This window comes from Chlorocebus sabaeus, chromosome 4 (genome assembly GCF_047675955.1).
Source record: "Chlorocebus sabaeus isolate Y175 chromosome 4, mChlSab1.0.hap1, whole genome shotgun sequence".
NCBI classification, from domain to species: Eukaryota; Metazoa; Chordata; class Mammalia; order Primates; family Cercopithecidae; genus Chlorocebus; species Chlorocebus sabaeus.
In genome coordinates, this window is record NC_132907.1 from 76,582,340 (window position 1) to 76,592,544 (window position 10,205).

The 10,205-nt window shown below is 36.2% G+C and overlaps 1 long non-coding RNA gene across 1 annotated transcript; it reads right to left on the minus strand.

Moving 5' to 3' along the window:
* Nucleotides 1-4,372: 4,372 nt before the first annotated feature.
* LOC103215049 (uncharacterized) lies at nucleotides 4,373-9,036 on the minus strand. Its single transcript, XR_005237371.2, has 3 exons — nucleotides 8,815-9,036; nucleotides 8,513-8,686; nucleotides 4,373-5,294 (listed from the first exon to the last, which is right to left on the minus strand). It is a non-coding gene; the product is annotated as an uncharacterized lncRNA (long non-coding RNA).
* Nucleotides 9,037-10,205: the final 1,169 nt, after the last annotated feature.

The window sequence follows — 10,205 nt, forward strand, 5'->3', positions numbered from 1 at the left end:
TTTCTGAAATTCTAGGGAAATGCCTGATACATGGAGGCTCCACAGTAAATCTTAGATGAATTTGAAAACAGTGTAGTCTGGTTTTTCTGGGTTTTCTGCAGTCCACTTATGTTTTACATTTATCGATTTCACTGGAATATATTGATTTTATGTCTGAGAATTATGGTTACTGCTCAGAAAGATACCTGGATCATCCTTCTATAGTTTGAAAAGTTTTGACTTACAGACCTAAATAATTTCACTGCAGCAGTAAAACCATCATGCTTCTATGAGGGAAAATCTAAGTCGAAATAGAGAATATTAGTTATGAGAGGGAATGAATATAAGATATTTAAGCATGAAAGGAAAAGTAATAACTTCCACAAACCTAGAGCAGAAAATAGGCCACCTGTCCACACACTCTGCCACTCAGATCCTCCGTGGGCTTGGGTCGCTGAGACTTTTAGTGTAAATACAGGATCCCCAAGCCCACAGGGGGATCTTTTCTGGTCACAAAGTTAATTGGTAGCATCTAATCCTGACTGTATGACTACTTATTGAGGTATTTATCATCACAAAATCATAAAATTATTCCTATCTCTGCTTGTTTTTCTCCTCACAAGAAAAATGTATAAATATGAGCCCAATTATGACAGTTATTATGAGTCACTGATATGCTGACTCACCTCTGTTTGCATTAACATTTGCTAACAATGCAAATAGGGCTCAACCCCTCACAAGCCCTCCTACAGCAGAGAGGAAAAAATAAACTTTTGGTATTGTCTTTTCTACTCTAAGCCACAATAAACATCCAATATGCCCCCATCTTTTAGGCCATCTGCATATAATAAAATATTAATTTTGCAACTAAAAGAAAGGAGAGTATAGCAAATATTGAGTATATTGAGGATATCACATCTATGTAAGTATCTGTCATGGTTATGAACAACATATGATCAGTGTTAAAGCCTGAAAGGATTCTGCACAACTTCCAGTCCTACTGTATTAGTCTGTCCTCACACTGCTGATAAAGACACACCCAAGACTGGGTAATTTATAAAGAAAAGAGATTTAATTGACTTACAATTCTACATGGCTAGGGAGGCCTCACAATCATAGCAGAAGATGAATGAGGAGCAAAGCCATGTCTTACATGGCAGCAGGCAAGAGAACTTGTGCAGGAAACCTCCCATTTATAAAACCAACAGATCTCATGAGACTTATTCACTACCACGAGAACAATATGGGGGAAATCACCCTCATGATTCAGTGATCTACACCAGGCTCCACCCTTTACACATGGGGATTATTACGATTCAAGGTAAGATTTGGGTGGGGACACAGCCAAACCGTATCACCTGCCTTCTCCATTTGAAGGGTGACTAATCAAAGCCCAGGGGAAAGTGACTAGAGACCCAGGGCTAAAGCCAAAGACTCCTAAATATCAACTGACTTCTCTATCCAGTGTACATTACATATTTTATTGATTATGTTGTAAAAATGGCTATAAGAAAAGGGCAAATTCTAACAGATGTTTGGATATGATTGAAAAAATGCAAAGTCCTAAAGGTTTTCTAAGAATTCAATTTTCTATAAAGCTTCAATTTTTCTATGAAGGTACTCCCATAGACTAATGAGAGGAGAAAGTGGTACAAGCATAGATATTTCCAAAACTTTTCGGTATCAAGAGCTCAATAAATCCAGCTGTGATAAACTGGATATTTGTGTCCCCCAAAAATTCATGCATTGAAATCCTAATCCCCTGTGTGATGTTATTAAGAGATGAGGCCTTTGGATGTAATTAGGTCATGAGGGTGGAGCCTCTATGAATTTGATTAGTGCCCTTATAAAAGAGAATCTGGAGAGCTCTCTCTTTCCACCATGCGAGTATATGAGAAGTTGACTATCTGCCACCTGCAAAAAGGCTCTCACCTGTGCAGGCACCCTGGTCTCAGACTTCCAGCCTCCAGAATTGTGAGGAATTAATTTCTGTTCTTTATAAACTGCTCAACCTATGGCATTTTGTTATAACCTATGGCATTTTATGAACTAAGTCACCAAAATTTTGTCAATCATCACCAAATTCTATAGAAAACCTGTTGTTGATTTCTTTTAGAAGTTGAAGAAGCTAAATATAGAGTATGTGGATTGATTAAACTTTCAGTGACAGTCAAAATAATCCAGATAAGCAGTAGATGTATCAATGTTATTCTCAACTGATTTGGACGCTAAAATAGATAAATAGAGAGAGAGAGACAGAGAGAATATCCAAAAGGCAGGGAGGAGAAAGTTGGCCAACTTAAACCATAGTGAAATATATTCTTAGCTAATTTAGCTTATGAAATCAATTAAACATTTGTAAAGACTTGTTTACAATGCATAATCTTGCAGTAATAGGGAGACCACATCCCTCACTGAATCCCTATTAAATTTCTTAGCATCTGTATTTGACTCCAACAAGAGACCTCTATGAGCATCTAAACTAGCTTTTATTGACATCGTTAAAGACTAAAGGCCTTTCATCAATTACATATTGTTAGCCAAAATAAAGTAGTAGATGAAGTGCCCCCAAATTTGGAAGGCTTTGTAAGGACACAAGCATATCTTTAATTTGGGAGGATAATTTTGGAAAAAATAAATTCTTACTTTATTTCCCAGTATACATTATAATTGCTAAACCAAACAAAATGCTTTAGCACCTATTCTTTAGAGAACATTTTCTTTGAAGCCATATTATCCAAAGCATTTAAAGGCAAATGGAAGGCATAATCAGGATATGTTAGGCAATTTGATGAAGCCTGCATATTGAGACGTTTTGGGTCATCATATTCAAAATGAACTGAAAGAATTAGAGCCAATGGGTAGGAAAAGCAATTTAAGATCAAATTTACAGATTCAATTCAAATTGCACAAAAGCCTAGACTAACATAGTGAAAGGAGAGAAAAGAAGATAAATTTGATTCAAAGACAGTAAAGGCAGCAATAATTGAACAGATAACTTATTAAGGATAAGAGCAAAAAGCTAATATGTGTCTAATTTTTCTACCTGGAAACACTGACATAGGTGCTGTTTATAATAAAAATGGAGAAAATTTATGCAATATCTATGGCCACCTATATGAGAGCTGGGAATTTGTTGTTGGACTACCTCACATCCTAGAAAATATTAGCTCATTCATAGAAAAAAATGTGAGTGAGAGATTTCCAAACAGATTCCAAAATTTTTCTTTGAAAATACTTTTGTAAAAGCTTGAACCCTTTGAAAGAAATTTTATTTACTCAGATTTTTTTTTCAGGTAAAATTTACATATAGCAAGGTTCACCATTTTTAGATATACAGGTCAATGTGTTTTGAAGAACATAAAATGTCACATAACCATTGCATTAGTCTTTTCTCACACTGCTATAAAGAAATACCGGAGACAGGGTACTTTATGAGGAAAAGAGGTTTAATTGGCTCACAGTTTTGAAGACTGTACAGGAAGTATGGTGCCAGGATCTGCTTGGCTTCTAAGGAAGCCTCAGGAAACTTGCAATTATGGTAGAAAGCAAAGGGGCACAGGTACATCTTACATCTTACATGGCCAGAGCAAGAGGAAGAGAGAGCAAGGAGGGAGGTGCCACAGACCTTTAAGCAACCAGATTTTGTGAGAACTCGCTCACTATCATGAGAACAGCACCTAGGGGATGGTGCTAAACCATTCATGAGAAACTATTCCCATGATCCAATTACCCCCCGCCAGGCCCCACCTCCAACACTGAGGACTAAAATTCAGCATAAGATTTGAGCAGGGACATAGATCCAAACCATATCAATCACTAACACAACTGAGATATAGATCATTTCTATTTCTCCAAAAAGTTTATTTTAGCCACTTTGTAATCAATCCCCTTCCCTCACCCTTAGCACCTGATAAATGATCATCTGGTTTCTGTCTCTGTGATTTTTCTGAAATGTCAATAAATGGAATAGTGTACTATGTAATTTCTGTGTTTGACATTTTCCCTTATAATGCTTTTGACCTGACCCATGTTATTACATGCATCAGTTTTTACTTTAATTATACTATATGAATATACCACAATTTGTTTATCTATTCATTAGTTAACGGATGTTTGGGCTATTTACAATTTGGGGCAATTATGAATAAAGCCACTGTAAAAATGTATGCCTAGGACTTCATACAGATAAATGTTTTTACTTCTTTTGAGTTAATTCCTAGAAGTGAGATTGACAGATCACATGCTAAAGATATGCTTGACTTATCAGAAACTGCCAAATTATTTTCTAAAGTGATAGAAAAATTTCACAAGCCTAATTTTAAAGGCTGAAATTATAAAACTTCTAAAACTTCTATACAAGAACCGAGGAGAGAATCCTGTAACTTTAGGTTAGGCAAATACTTCTTAGAAGAAGGAAAACATCAACTATAAAAATATATATAAATTGAAATCACTCAAAACCTTTGGTTCTTTGAAAGGCACTGCTAAGAAAATGAAAGGACAGACCACAGACTAAAAGGCAGACAAAGTTGAAACTCCTCTTAGGGGCCTGCCATCATCCCCAAAAATCGTGGAGAGAAAAGAAAATCTTGAGTTCCGTCAAGGGAAATTCAAGGCACCTAGCTAACTCTGAGAAGTAAATAAACAATCTGATAAGCAAGAAGGTAATAACAGCTTAAAACCATAGCCAAAAATGTTAGAGTCCCAGGATGTCTGGCCCCCTATAAAAACTTGAGATAACATCTTAACATATGTCCTTGAGCTGTTTTTTCAGAATACTGGACCCTCACCAAATGGAAAATGCCATCTGCTAGCACATAGACCTCAGATAAAGGGGAACTGAGGACTGAACTCTTACCAACAGTCTTTGTTCTAAATCTCTTTTGGAGATCTTTTAGAGGGGCCTGGAGAAAGTCACACCCACATGCCAGACCTTAACATTCCTTTCTGCTGACCCCAAGATTTTAGACAAAGCTTTTCTTCCTTAACCAATTGCAAATCAGAGGATCTTTAAATTCGCCCACATTCTATAAGCCCTACCTAAAAGATATCCCTCCCTTTTAGGTTAATCCAATATACAGCCTCCTGTGTGTATTTACAATTTTGCCTGTAACTTCTTCTTTCCTGAAATTTACCCTTAACTTAAAAACACTCTTGCTTGGAAGCCATGAGGGTGATCAGGTCTTAAGTGTGAGTTACCCAGTTCTCCTTGCTTGGTGCCCTGCGAATAAATGCCCTCATTTCTCTAGCTGCAAAATCTTGGTGTGGATGTTTGGCTTTCCTGTGCCAGGCAAGTTGAACCAGGTTTCATTCTGTAACAAAGGAATATATTTACAAAACACATATCTGATCAAGCATGTGTATCTAGATTACATCAAGAACTCTTACAATTGAATAAGAAGAAGACAGCAAATGAAACTTGGGTTAAAGAATGAATAAACATTCACCAGAGAAAACATACGGGCAGCAACTAGGAAAATTATGTGAAAGTTGTTCAAGATTGTGAATGATGTATTCAATGTCAGTAGTGACTAGAGAAATGCAAATTAAAACCGTAACCTCTATACACCTGGAGAATTGCCTAAAATTCAAAAAAAATTACAAAGTACAAGTGAACATAAAGAACAACTGGAACATTCATAAAGCTTGACCGCTTTATGTTTTGTTTCTGATTGTAGGCTAGTACTGATAATATAACAGTCTTCCATGAGAGATAGGGTCTTTTCCTCTATAACATTGCTCAAGAACCACCTCTTACAAACAAGCAGACAAAATTCTCCCATTTTCAGCAAACTTGTTTTGCATGAGACACTTCTATGAAAACATTTATTACAATTAGTTTATCTTGGAGACCAAGGTCCCTCTAACTGCTCTTTACATATAATGGATATACTCAGCTTGAAAGACAGAGATAGAGAGAAAGAAAAAAGAGGGATAGAGAAAGGGAGGAAAGGAGAGAGAAGGTGGGTGGTGGAGGAGAAGGAGAAAGAGAAAGAGAGAGAAGAGATCTCCTTCTAAACCAGAGGCTCAAATAATGTAAAACTAAATGTGTCCATTGTCCTGAACTATCCAAATAAAATAGGATAATTTTATATTTTTAAACCTACCTCACTATTGTGGATTGCCCTCTATCCAGAATGATAGCATTTGGGATTTTCTATTTTTAGTTATCTTTTCTACAACAGATCTCTTAGTTACAGAATATATTTTAATTGTCTCTACTCAGTGTATTGTATAATAATAAAACTAGGACTCCTTTATTGTAGGGCATATTGAAACCAAGAATTACTAAATTAAGAGGTCTGATCAAAAGATTTCTTTTCTACATACCTAACCCACATCAAAATGAATACTTCTGGCTGAACTGAATTTGGCAAGAGTTGTTTGGGCAGTTATGTAACCCTCCATTCGCTTTGCCTACATATGTCCCCACTGGCACTCACTGCTGGGCTAAGCAGAATTTAAACCAGGAATTTGCAGAAGTCAGTACTGAAAAGCAGCAAGGAAGCAGCGAGGAATCAGCAGGTTCAGATCCTGGTAGAGGCCCAGGTCACAGGGGTGAACAGGGGCATCCAGGGGTCAAGAACATCCAAAGCCAAGTAGGACAGACACCAAATGTCATGGTCAATAACTGGAGCCAAGGAGCCACCGGGAGCCCAGGAAGCATCCATGATGACACAAGATAGGCAATAGTTTCTAGAGACATCAAATTCTCCAGGATACTCCAGGACACTTTTTTAAGTTAACATGCCGGAAGCAACTCCAGTTCTATAACATCATAAAGATGTTATTCTGACAATAAAAACCTGTGCTTACTGTGCATCTTTCTATTGTTCTTCTGGTTGTTTATAATGGTTATTGTCTCTGTCAATGAGCACAGTGACATGATTTTAGATCTTCCCTGCTTCTTTCTTCAACCTGATCATTGTTAACTCTTCAGAATTATGCCATATTCACTTTTGCACATCCCTTCTGGCCATAGTGGTGTATCGCACAGATTAAATACTTGATAAAATTTTTTTTACGAATTTTTTATTATTAAATTTAGAGAGCACATGTGATGTAGGAGCAGCTCGGGTGAAACATTTCTTGATGATGACAAATAGATATCACTCATGATTGAACTCAAGGGAAGGAAGACTTTCCTAATCATTAGAAATAATAGTTTTTTTGACAAAATAATCCATAACTCAGGGTTGAAAGAGGAAGTGATATGGAAGCCCTGTGGGAGATAGCGGCATAACTTTAACTAGAAATAGACAATTTAGATTCTAGCGTTTTCTTACTAGGTATCTTGAGAATTACGTAAATTTTATGAGCCTCACTTGCCACACCTGCAAAATGTAGTTAAATGACAACTTACCTACCTGGATATGGAGGGTTAGATCAAACACTCCTGACAGGTTTTAAAAAATGAGGCAGACTTTTTGGAATAATAGAAGAGATCTATATTAGTTTTTAGAGAAATTGTATTTGAGGTCCTTTCCAGTAAAGAGCTGTGTAACTTCAAAAAATATAGAATTCATCTACATATTAGCATATAATTTTATTTTCAGAGACTGAAAAAAAAAAGCCTCAGGACAAACAAGGCCATTAAGCCTTCCCATTTCAATAACATGCTTAGCAAAGTGCTCTCCATCACTGGGGAGCCACAGATTCTGAACAAACTCTACTGTAACTCCTCAGCTTTCATTAAAAGTGGCAAAGTGCATGGGTGACATTTGAAAGTTTAGAATGCCCTAGAAATTATTGGAAGAAGAAACACGTGTGGAAAACTATTAATTGTTAAATGAACCAAATTACAAATTCCAATTTTTTGATCTGGATGCATTTTTTTCTTTCCCAAATATTATTTTCATTACCAACAAAAAATACACGTAAGAAAAATGAAGAGAAAGAAAAGCATTATGCCAGAGACATGCACTATCAATGGACAAGAAATTGAAGAAATTCTCTTTTTTTTTTTCCGGAGAGACCGGGTCTCACCATGTTGCCCAGGCTGATCTCGAACTCATGGGCTCAAGTGATCCTCCCACCTCAGTCTCCCAAAGTCCTGGGATTACAGGCTTCAGTCATCACATCAGCTAAAAAATTTATTGATGATAACAAGTAGATATCACTCATAACTGAACTCAAGCAAAGGAAAGCTTTTTGAAACATTAGAAATAATATTTTTTCAACAAAATAACACACAACTCAGGGTTGAAAGAGGAAGTGATATGGAAGCCCGGTGTGAGATAGCAGCGTGACTTTAAGAACTGTGCCTTTCCTAAACACAGAATGCATTTAACTATAGCATTCACACCATGCAGAAGTTTAGCTTGATCATGCAGAAGTTTAGCTTGATCAATAGAAAATTGGGACTTTGGCAAAGAAGACTTCGATTACTGGCATTAGAAGAGAGAGAAAAGATAAATAGTTCTCCAGATAACTTTTAGCCCCAACACACAAAAAGGATAAATGACTCAGCACAGCAATAAAATCTCTGGAAACTTTAATTTCTACAGTAATTCTTTCCCCACATACTTACCACCTCGGCAACTAAAATCCAGCCCAGAAACAGACACTCCTAACATTCTGCCATCAGAGGATTAAAATCTTGTTGGTTTAGAAAGTCGACACTAGAAATCAAGCCAAACAACTTGGACGATTCCACCACAGACAGGAAAAGAATGTCTTTTCATTGTGAGTGTGTAGTGTTTCCCTAGTAAAGAAAATACAATAAACAAAAACAAAACAAAAAAAAACACCAAGTGTTGTCATGGTGAAAAGATATGCCTGCAGCAACGCAAATTGACTTTGTAACCCGGAGAGGAAGGTAAGCATACTTACCTGTTTGTACGGCTGCATAGAGTCCTGGCTCAGTGCCTTACTGAGGAGGTCCTCTCCAGTTGCAAAGGATGGATCTATACACCCCATTCTAACAATTGGCACTATTGGCAAATAAGGTGACACAGGAACATACTCAGTATTCTGAAAAGAAGCTCAAACGCAGTAAATATCATTTCTCTAATGAAACAGAGTTAATACAATAAAAAAGAGATTAAGTTAGCATTCTCCACGGAAATTTACAACATATGGCATCCATAAATCAAGAGCAAGATACTATGATAAATGAATCAAAGAAGAATCAAAAGAATTTAGAAATCTAAGTGCTAAAATTTTAAAATATTCTATCTAAGGAGTGAAATGCATAATGAACTCAGACATTTTTTTCTTTATTCTTCAGCACAGTGAGTCATCCATTTTATCAAGAAATTATCCATCCACGTGCACTGGTAGTCAGTCTTCTCTTGAAGAAAGTTAGATGGCAGAAACAATAAAAGGAAAATAGAAATTAATACTTTAAATAAGCATAATTGATTAAAGTAAGCTACATTTTTCAAAATACTTTTAAAATAAAAACTTCTTACAGATATTCCCAAGAATAAAGAAACAAGATTTTTTAAAAATCATCCATGGAGACACAGATTAAAGGCTAAAATTTAGAGGTCAAAGTGTTATACAGGAATAAAGTATAACTTTATAGCAATAAACTTACAAATATAATAATAATAGCTACTATTATTTTAGAGACAGGGTCTCACTCTTTTATCCAGGCTCGAAGTCAGTGTCTCTATCACAGCTTTCTGTAGCCTCAAACCCTTGCACTCAAGCAATCCTCCTGTTTCAGCCTCCCAAACAGCTGGGACTATAACTGCATGCCACCATGCTTAGCTAATTTTTTTTTAATTCTTGTAGAGGTAGAGGCTTGCTATGTTGCCCACGCTGGTCTTGAGCTCCTGGCCTCAAGTGATCCTTCTGTCTTGGCCTTCCACAGTGCTGGGATTATGGCTGTGAGTCACTGTGCCTGGCCAATACAATTATTTTATTGGAAAATATAAATGACCAACTTCACAAAATATTTCGAAACCCTGAATAGACCCATAACAAAGGCACCAGATTCATAAATCTTAGCAAAGGGTCAAGTTTTTAATTTTGCTCCAGAGCATAGAAAAACATGAGATCCTTCAAACATTATTCATAAAGCTGCTATATCATTAGTATTCAATGAATAAAGATAGCACAAAAATTATGATAAACATCACTTATGTATATACTTTATTAATATCTTAAATGTAAATATTAGCTCATAAAGTCCAGCAGAAGTAAAAGAATATTGTACCAAGAGAAAAGCAGTGTTCATTGCTTCCAGAAATAAAAAAATAGTTTAATACTGAAGA